The 10,171-nt window shown below is 36.6% G+C and overlaps 1 long non-coding RNA gene across 1 annotated transcript in view; it reads right to left on the bottom strand.

Moving 5' to 3' along the window:
• LOC143304746 (uncharacterized) overlaps positions 1–10,171 on the bottom strand; it is a 106,299-nt gene that overhangs the window by 12,691 nt on the left and 83,437 nt on the right. The gene's annotated exons all lie outside the window — the stretch shown is intronic.

Below are 10,171 nucleotides of genomic sequence, written 5' to 3'. Positions count from 1 at the left end.
GCCGGACACATAGAGATTCCGTTACTGCTTAGTTACTGCTTTGATGGCTAAGGTATGTGAGATATAATTATCCTTTCGCTGCATTCCCACGGTCACCGTGACATTCCCCCCTCCTTAGCTTCGCTTTGCTCCGCTAAAGCGTAAGGCTCTGATGGGGCTTCTAAGTTGAATGATACCCTCATCTTCGTCTTCGGTGATATTTCGGAAGGTGACCGTCCTTGGTACTGTTGATGTTTGATCGATCCTGTTTACACGAGCGGTAGGGCAGAGTATTTTGATACATACATTTTTAGGAAGTGATCGGCGTAGATATTCGAATATTACATTTGTACATTACATATGTCGGGTTTACATTAGAATTAGGGTTAGGGGCGTGAAACGAATCTTCGTTTGGATTACACGTTGTCGTTATGCAATAGAGAAGACATTGACTAGTGCAAATACGATTATTATAGAACCGGACAAGTAACCGTGGTAGAGTAGGTAATCGAGAAACTAATGACAATGATTCTAGGTTCAATAACGAATCCGCGGTCGACGGGATGATAGATGAACGTACTCACAAAATCTAAGTCGGACGCGTAATATTCACTGGTCGTAAAGGGTTACTCCTTTCATCAATGAGATCGCGAGCGAGAATGCCTTTCCCGTCCCGATGATGCCACAGAGGAAAACTATAATGGGGTGTGTCTAAGGACACGAGATCATCGGATTCGTCGAGAAAAGCCTTCGTTCAGAAAGTAAGGGAAATTGGCGTTGTTGCTAATTGGTCAATCTCCATATCGGTGGTTAGAAAAAGATGCTAGCCGCCCTTGAGGGAAAGTTGCTAGTGGGAGACGCCGCTCGTTGAAAAATAGGTCTCCCCTATTTTCCCGTAGGTGGGACAAAGACTGTTTGTCTGTTTGAAGGACTTTAGTTGACTAAATCTTAAGATTTATAACGGGCCCTCGGGCTAGCTGAACATTACTGCGGAGACGCATCGACATCTGGCAATCATCTTACTCGAAGAATAGGGTCTGCGTGTGGCGAGCTACGGGACAGAGACCGTTGGAATGCTTACTGTCGAGTGTTACAACTATTTCCTTTTTAAGGAGAGCTATAGAATTATTCCATGCCTTTGTTAGACAAAGCGTTTATCCCGTGATCGCGGCTACGTTCGGCGACTGACTGTCGCCTCGAACCCAAGCTCATTATCACAACCCTCGAACAATTACAATCGGATTGAATAACTACAATTGTTCAATTACAGCTATAGTAGACTCTAGGTTACAATATTGCGGGATTATCAAAAATTCCAAAGGCTCCGATGTTCTTTCATCTCCGACACATATATTGTTCCTAATCCTAGGACTACGATTCCTAATATTTGTAGTGTGGATATGCCATATTCCTTCAGTGAATTTATGCGTCGCTCAAATTGAAGGGTACTGATTTGTGTTTGTAATGCATCGAGGTTGGCTTTATATCGATTAAAATCGTGAGTTACCTTTGGAGCTGTTTCTAATATTTTCTCTAATATTGGAACATCTGTTTCTTCGAAGCTGTATATACTATTCTTAAATTTGGTTTCGTAAGAGATATTTTTACGCGATCCTCCTATTTTCATGATATTATGATCGTATGTGATTATGCACCCGGTTTTACTGCTAATTAAGCTTGGTTGTCTAATTTCTAGGATTTTATGTGTCTTACATAACACGTCGATTTGTACATTTTTCGCAGGAATAATAATATAATGGTTTTCCTGTTTTGATGTCTAAGGTATATGAGATATAATTATCCTTTCGCTGCATTCCCACGGTCACCGTGACACTGACGACCTTTCTCGGACACCGTGCACTATTTTGGCACGGCGGCACGTTCAGTGGGATTGCCGCGCCGAAGAGGCCGTCCGTAGCGAAAGGGCTAGTACACTTTGCCAATGATCTTCCGGAAATGCTCGCGTTTATAACACGCTCGACTATTGAGCACACGATGGACATAGAAAATGAAATGCATTATTACAATTATTGGAAAGATGCCGTCAGAAATACTAATGTCCTGATTCTAAAACAGTCTCTTATGTTCGGAAGTATATGTCATAAAATTGCTTATGAAAATCCTCGCGTATTTATTCTTTTGGACGAAACGTAAATGAAACGACTTTTACAGCTTACAATTTTTTATGTACAGTAAAATGAGTAAAATTGAATATTTATATATTTGTCGGGTTATCATTAGGATTTAAGGCGCGTAATTTGGCTTCAGGTTCCCCCGATGAATTTCCTAACGAAGATGTCGGCTGATCGTTGTAAGGAAGAACTCTCATTTCATCATAAAATTGGTCCTCCGTCTTGATATTATTTGCGAGCGTTAGTCGTCGAAAGCGTTGATCTTGTGAGCTTGGCATATAAAGGGCAAAGGCATTGATTACTTCGGGCATCGTTAGATCTTGCAACTTCATCTGCAATATGGAACGGAGGCGACTACCATAAGCTCCTGGGGTTTCGGTCTCCGACGGTCGTTCTCTGGATATCCTTATTAACGCCGAGGCAGCTGTCTCTCTGCCACCAAAACGCGAAAGGAATTGTTCCTTAAACGTTGGCCAGGAAAGCTTTCCACCGCGCACTATTTGTGAAAGCCAATGCGCAGCAGACCCCTTTAGGGCGCGATTTAGAGCAGAAAGTAACGCACTATCTTGTATCGGGTAGTCTTTCAAAATCACATCTGTATATGAGCACCACGCGGATGGATCAGCGCCCGTGCCTTCAGGGTCAAAACGTGGTAACGTTACATCCTTAGGTTCCGTACTCGGTCTTTGCTCCCTCGGCTGAGTAATCCGGTCCATGATTTTCATGAGTTGTTCCAAGGTGACACATGGGCTTGATCCCACTTCTGATATCGGGTTATCATTAGGATTTAAGGCGCGTAACAATTCTTCGTTTGAATTAGCCATTGTTTTACGAAACAGAGAATATATTTACGCGAATAAACAAGATTTTACAAAATATTATGAATAATGAGTTTAATAAATGATAAGATTAACAAACGATAAGTTTAACTAATAATTAGATTAAAGAATAATAAGTTTAACGAACAATAAGAGGAACGAATAATATGTCTTACGAATAATAAATTTAACGAATAATGAGATTAACGATTGATAGGTTTTACGAATAATGAATTTAATTAACGCTATTAACAATGTTCCGGGGTTCAAACGAATCCACGGTCAATGGGATAACTCTTTACTATGCGTAGAATAATTTTAAACACAAAAATACGATTGCTGAGACACTCGGTAAATTGCTCGATGTATCACTTTCCAAGGCGATCACACGAATGAATATCTGATGAAAATCTTTTTCGCTATACGACTGCATTTGTTTGTTATATGCCCGCTGGAGGCATCGAGAAGGTTCCAATCGTCGTTGCTAGGCAGTTTCTGTCAAAAGTTTGTTGTATACTCTTTGGAAACATCGAGAAAGATCCAAACGCCGTTACTAGGCAGTTTCTGTCTGGAGATTGATTCCTATTACAACGTGTGTCCCATTATATCGACATCTCTAAAGTACAATTCTATGTGATTTCTAGGGAGAACAATACAACCGATCCACACCTTCGTCAGGCAAAACGTTTATCCCGTGACCGTGGCTACGTTCGGCGACCAGTTGTCACCTCGAACCCACTTTCGCTTTCACAAATATCAAACAATTACAAATGACAATTGCTTAGTTACAGTTATGATAAAATCTAGGCTAAAGCATTAGAAGGCTTCCTCAAAATTGCAAAAGGAAGGCTCCAGTTTTCCTTTCACCTCCGACATATTATTTTAGTGCAGTAGTGATAGTATAATTTTTGTCTATCACAAAATGTACATAAAATATTTCGCATATTTCTGCATATTTCTGCATATTTTTGCATATTTTTTTTATTTAAGTATAAATTAATATTTCAAAACATAAGTAAAGCTAATAATAAGTGAGTTATCGTGTGCCCATATCTTTCATAACAAAATAACTCTGATACATAGATACTTGTTGACACGTTTTCAAACTCTTCTGCTAGTTATATTTTTCTCACTTTTATACACCTTTTTACACTTCTATTAGTTACCATATATACTGCTGCGAATAATTATAAACTCAACCCTATATTCAAATTTTTTATGATACTAAAACAAAAGTTGAAAGGATCGTTTGTATAATTTTATATTATAATATAAAACAAATCTGAAGATAGAACAAACAAAAATTGTCTTCTTTCTGGAAAAAATTAAATTTTCTCTTAAAATTGTGTTTTTGGCTGTGAAACAATATAAATTCAATGTTAATTTTGTTATCCTTTTATTTAATATTTAGTGGATGTTCCCTTATTTTTTATTTCTTCTATGAATCTGTGAGGTACACTATGCACTGATTTATTTAAAAAACAGGAGAGGTATTATCCAAACAAATTATTGCTTTTTTTTAGAATTTAATGTATATATTAATTTACATTATGCTGCTTTTGTAACATTCATGCTGCTTTTACGAGCCAATAATCATCTGGAAAATTGAAACCACTAGCTGTTCTTGCATACAATAAAGTGTAGTATAGATTATTCGAATTAAGTGGTTTCTTATGCCACTACAATCAGAAAAGCACTCAAACGGAAACTTGGCATTCAGCTTCTTTTGGGAATTACAGAAAAACGCTTTAACAGTTTATAAGACTACGACAAAGAAGAATACAAACATCAGAAAATTTAGAGAATTATTAGTTATGAAATTATTAAGGCTGACTGCTTATGTAATGAAATCTTCTATTTAACGTAGATATCATAATATTGTCATCCGAAAAAGTGCTTCTGGACTGTTGAAGTTATCTGATAGAGGAACGCATGGATAAATTTATAATAGAAATATATATTGAAGTAAGCTGAAGTAGAGGTATAGTATATGCTGATCCAGATCCTCACTCTAGCAGTGATACAGTATAATAAAATATAATAGGGAGCAGGTTGATACATTGACAGCAAAGGACATTACCAAAAAATTAACCTTGGTGTGTAACTCTAGCTGAAAGTTACAAGAAACAGCAATAAAGGTCTACTTATAGCTCTTTTGTTTCTAGACCTTGTGACCCAAAAACAACATTTATATTCAAGGACACAATAATATGGACCTCTCCTTTTCGTTAACTTTTTTGCTTCACTAAGTTCTATTTTCACCGTAACAGCGGTGTCCAGGTCACGAGTATACAAAAGAAAAAGATATAGATTTTTTCTAGAAGTAAATACTTCATCATGGACAAAACATTACATTGAAAATAATTTTTAAATAAACCATGTTTCTATATTACTTTTATAACAGTTTAATAGTCTTATTATTGTTGAGAATTGTGGATCTTAGTCGCCGAAATAAACGTATAGCAACACTCACATTACACGTAGAAATGATATTAAAATAGTTTCATATTTATTTAATATGTGATTTATAAGATATTCGTAGATACACACTGAACGTGTCTCAGTACTCTTTTTGTCTCACCATCATTTTCTCCGTTCTTTTGTTCTACGAGACGCTGCGCACGCACATCCTTCCACACACACTCATACTCACATATATGTGTCACTATTACGCGGCTAATTTGTGTGTAACACACAAAATTACACATATCTCAAAAATTATATCCTGTGAAATATCCTTCCAAATAACTTTCCCACTAACTTATCTCGTAAGTACTTAAATAAGCGTTGTTCGGGATTTTGATGGTAGGGAACACGTCACTCGCATACGAAGAATTATCCACTAAACTGATAGCAATTGAGGCGAGTTTTGTCCATATAAAAAGTATTGGTGGAGTAGATGGGATAAAGAATATTCTTTCAACCGACTAATGATTAGGAAAAAATGGGATCAGCATGGCGCAACAAATTCCAAGGAAAGCATGATGGCCGTATCAAGGGACGACAACACGACAATGCCAGTATTCGCCCTAAGTAGCCTCCTATCCACTCATAACAGCAAACGAAGTAATTCGTCATTCGACTTGCCGATATTTCTGACTCTGCCATTTATTTTCCGACTAGATTTAATACATTGTTACATTTCATTTTTGTTAGGGAAGTGATACATTTACACTGTACATGAGAGTGTGTGTGTAAGGGTTAGAGGGCGTCAAGGACTCAGTGGAGACAAAAGACTGTTGTCAGATGTTAGAAGAAAAACAATAGACAACGTTAGATCAGAAGGACGGTTTCAAGGTGGGACGACCGAAAGGTCAGAGTGTGCGAGTCGAAAAGTGTGTGTGTTGCGAGAGACAGAGCTAATCGAGTCGTCGAAGAGTAGAGTCGTTAGAGTTAATCGAGAAACCGAAGAGTAGAGTCGGTTGGCAACCAGCGTGCGTGCAAGACGTTCTTAGAGAGGAATATAGATGTATAACTGTTGTATGGAAATATAGCCAATAATTTGTATTCCCAAATCCTCGAATTTCCTTAACATGGTAGCAGAGCGTGGTTACTAGTTTTGCAAGATATTTAGTGCGTGGTTACGATCTTGCGAGTGAGTTTTCAGTAAAGAAAAAAAAGCTTTCAGAAAAAAAAAAAAAATATTTCGAGCACGTAGGAACGCTTGAGTAAGAAAAGAAAAAAAAGAAGAATCAATTAAAATGGAGAGATCGGAAATCATGATACCTATATTCGATGGTGAGGATTATGGAATGTGGAAGCAAAGAATCACGATGTTTCTCAAATGTAAGGAATGCGAGGTTGTTACAACTAGAATGAAGAACGAAAGAGACGATGAAGACTGGGACAAAAAGGATTTGAAGGCGATTAATATAATTTATAGTGCAATATCGAACAGACAATTGGAGTATGTTAGGGAAGGAAAAACGGCGTATGATATAATAAAAAGGTTCGATAAAATGTACTTGAAAGAGTCGACGGCACTGCAGATCGTATGCAGAAGGAGATTGGAAAACATAAGACTGGAGAACTACAGTGATTCAGCATCATTCTTTAACGATTTCGAAAAATTAATCAATGAATTAAAAAGTGCGGGCGCACAAGTAAGTGAGAGGGAAAAGCTGAATTACATGCTGAATACGTTACCCGAAGAATACAGCTACATAGCGGACATAATAGACGCATTGAAAGAAGAGAATCAAACGGTAGCGTATGTGAAAAATAAAATAGAGATAGCAGAGAAGAAAAATAAATCCAATCGAGGAGAAAGGCAAACCAACGCCTTTTCTGCAAAAAAAGGAAGGATGCTTCAGATGTGGTAGATTAGGACACTTTGCGAGAGAGTGTCAAAATGGCGTCCAAGCGGGAAGCAGTAACGGCTATTGGCATGGGCCAACACGTGGTCGAAACAGAGGAAGAGGGAACAAAGGCAATACGAGCAGAGGACGTGGAAACTTTCATCGTCAATCAACAACCGGCACGGGCGAGCATGGAAACTCAAGAGCAGGCATATGGATAGCAACGGCGCACGCAGCAAACAGCAGTGAGACGAATGAAATAAGTAAGAACGAAATAGTGTGGCTATTAGATAGCGGTTGTACCGATCACATAATTAATAATATAAATTATTTCGATAAATCTATCGACCTAAAAGAACCGGTAAATATATATTTAGGCGATAATAGACCGATAAAAGCGACAAAAGTTGGGAATGTTATAAGTTATTTTGAAGCATTCGGAAAACAAAATGAAATAAATATGAGGAAAGTATTTTACGCGAAAGAAATGTCCGCAAATTTGATTAGTTTAGGTAAACTAACAGACAATAAGAATACGGTTATTTCCAAAGGAAATATTGCGAAAGTAATAGATGAGGATAATAAACTTACAGCTGTGGCGTTCAAAGAAAATGGGACATATAGAATAAAAAGTATATTGAAAGGGAAGAAGCACTTAGTAAACAGCGCCGAACGTAGTGGTATGAGTAAAAAGGAAAGATGGCATAGGATGCTAGGACACGTAAATTTTAAATATTTAGAGATTTTGGGTAAAGAGCAGCTAGTGACTGGCATACCGAATGAATTTGAAAAGGAATTTTTGAAATGTAGGGTGTGTATAAAAAGCAAAATGCATAACTTACCTTTCAAAAATAATCGAACTAAGGCTAGGGAAATAATGGAAATTATTCATACGGACGTATGTGGTCCCTTTAAGACCACCGGATTCAATGGAGAAAAATATTTCATTTCATTTATCGATGATTATAGTAAAATAGCTAGGATCTATTGTGTAAAATCAAAAGATGAGGTCTTTGATTCTTTCGTACAGTTCGTAAATGAAGCCGAAAATTTAACGGGCAAAAGGTTAAAAATATTAAGATGCGATAATGGTAAAGAATATTTAAATAATCGAATTTATAAATTTGCTAGGGATTAAGGTATAAGAATAAATAATTGCCCAACATACGTACATGAATTAAACGGGACAGCGGAAAGGTATAATAGAACAGTGATGGACATGGCGCGTTGCTTGTTAGCGGAAGCGAAAGTACATAAAAGGTACTGGCCGGAAATAGTTTGTACAGCGGCATACTTGAAAAATCGAATATTAGCGAATACTATAGAAAGAAAGACACCTTTTGAAATATTCTTCGGGAGAAAACCAAGTGTTAAAAATCTACATCTATATGGAAGTAAAGTTTTTGTAAGAAGGCCAGAACAAAAAAGAGTTTCCAAATGGGATAAGAAGGCAGATATGGGAATTCTATTAGGATATAGTGAAGTAGGATACAGAGTCTTATTAGGTGGGAAAATAACAATAGCTAGACATGTAGAGGTCATAGAGACAGACACTAAATGTATCGGTTTTGAGGAAAATTCATTAGAGGCAGATAGAAATGATAGCGAAGATAACTATTCATTGGATGGTATGGATAAGGAAGAGTTAGAAGGTAGGAAAGATGAAAATAATAGTAGTATTGAAAGCTCAAACACTCCTAGGAGATCTACAGGTATTAAGAAAACTCCAGTAAGGTATCCAGAAAAGGAAAATATTTGCGAGATTCATGCAAATTATTGTAAAGTAGATATCCCTCGTACATTTGAGGAGGCGATTGGTTGCGAAAATAATGAAGTTTGGAAACAGGCTATGGATAAGGAAATAGAATGTCTCTATAAGAATAAAACTTGGAAATTGGTAGAAAGGGTAAAAGGCAAAGAAGTATTAGATGTAAAATGGGTTTACACGAAAAAATCAGAGGACAGGTATAAGGCTAGATTAGTGGTAAGGGGATTTCAACAAAGAAACGTAGCCGATGACATATATTCTCCAGTGGCGAGTAATCAGACCTTTAAGATATTGCTATCATATTGTTGTCAAAATGGATTAATAATTGAGCAAATGGATGTAGAAACTGCCTTTTTAAATGGTGAAGTAACCTCGGAGGTATATGTAAATCAACCAAAGGGATATGCGGACGGAACGAATAGAGTTTGTAAATTATCGAAAGCGCTTTATGGGTTAAAAGAAAGTCCGAGGGACTGGTATGAGTGTTTTGATAAGTATGTGACGAGATTAGGTTTTAAAAAGAACAATATAGAGCTGTGCCTATATACTTATGGAGAGGGAGAAAATGTTGTTTATTTGTTAATATACGTAGACGATTTGTTGATTTGTAGTAAAAACAAAGGGAAGATACAAAGTGTAAAAAAAATTATTAACTGATAAATTTGAAATGAAAGATTTAGGTGAAGTAAAAGAATATCTTGGAATAAATATAGAGTATGATTATTTAAAAAATGAAATGAGATTAAGCCAAAAGAAATACATAGAATCATTAGCAAACAAATATAAATTACATAACAGCAAATTGTACTGTACACCTATGGAGACCAACTTAAAAATTGAAAAAGCTGAGATAAATAGAGAGGACATTGGATACAAGAATTTAATTGGCGCATTGCTGTATATTAGTGTAAATACCAGACCCGATATAAGTTATAGTGTGAATTATCTGAGTAGATTTCAAGATTGTTGTAACGAGACACATTTTAAATATGCCTTGCGAATATTGAAATATTTGTACCGGACTAGAGATTTAGGGCTACATTATAAAAGAAATGAAAAGTGCGAAACGATAGATTGTTATGTGGACGCTGATTGGGCAGGAGATCATATAGATAGGAAATCGACTTCTGGGTATGTAATTAGATTGTATGGAAATGTAATTGGATGGAAGTCTAA

Source organism: Bombus vancouverensis, unplaced genomic scaffold, assembly GCF_051014615.1.
Source record: "Bombus vancouverensis nearcticus unplaced genomic scaffold, iyBomVanc1_principal scaffold0053, whole genome shotgun sequence".
NCBI classification, from domain to species: Eukaryota; Metazoa; Arthropoda; class Insecta; order Hymenoptera; family Apidae; genus Bombus; species Bombus vancouverensis.
The sequence above is the reverse complement of the archived record's forward strand: the minus strand, read 5'-3'. Positions and strand labels throughout refer to the sequence as shown.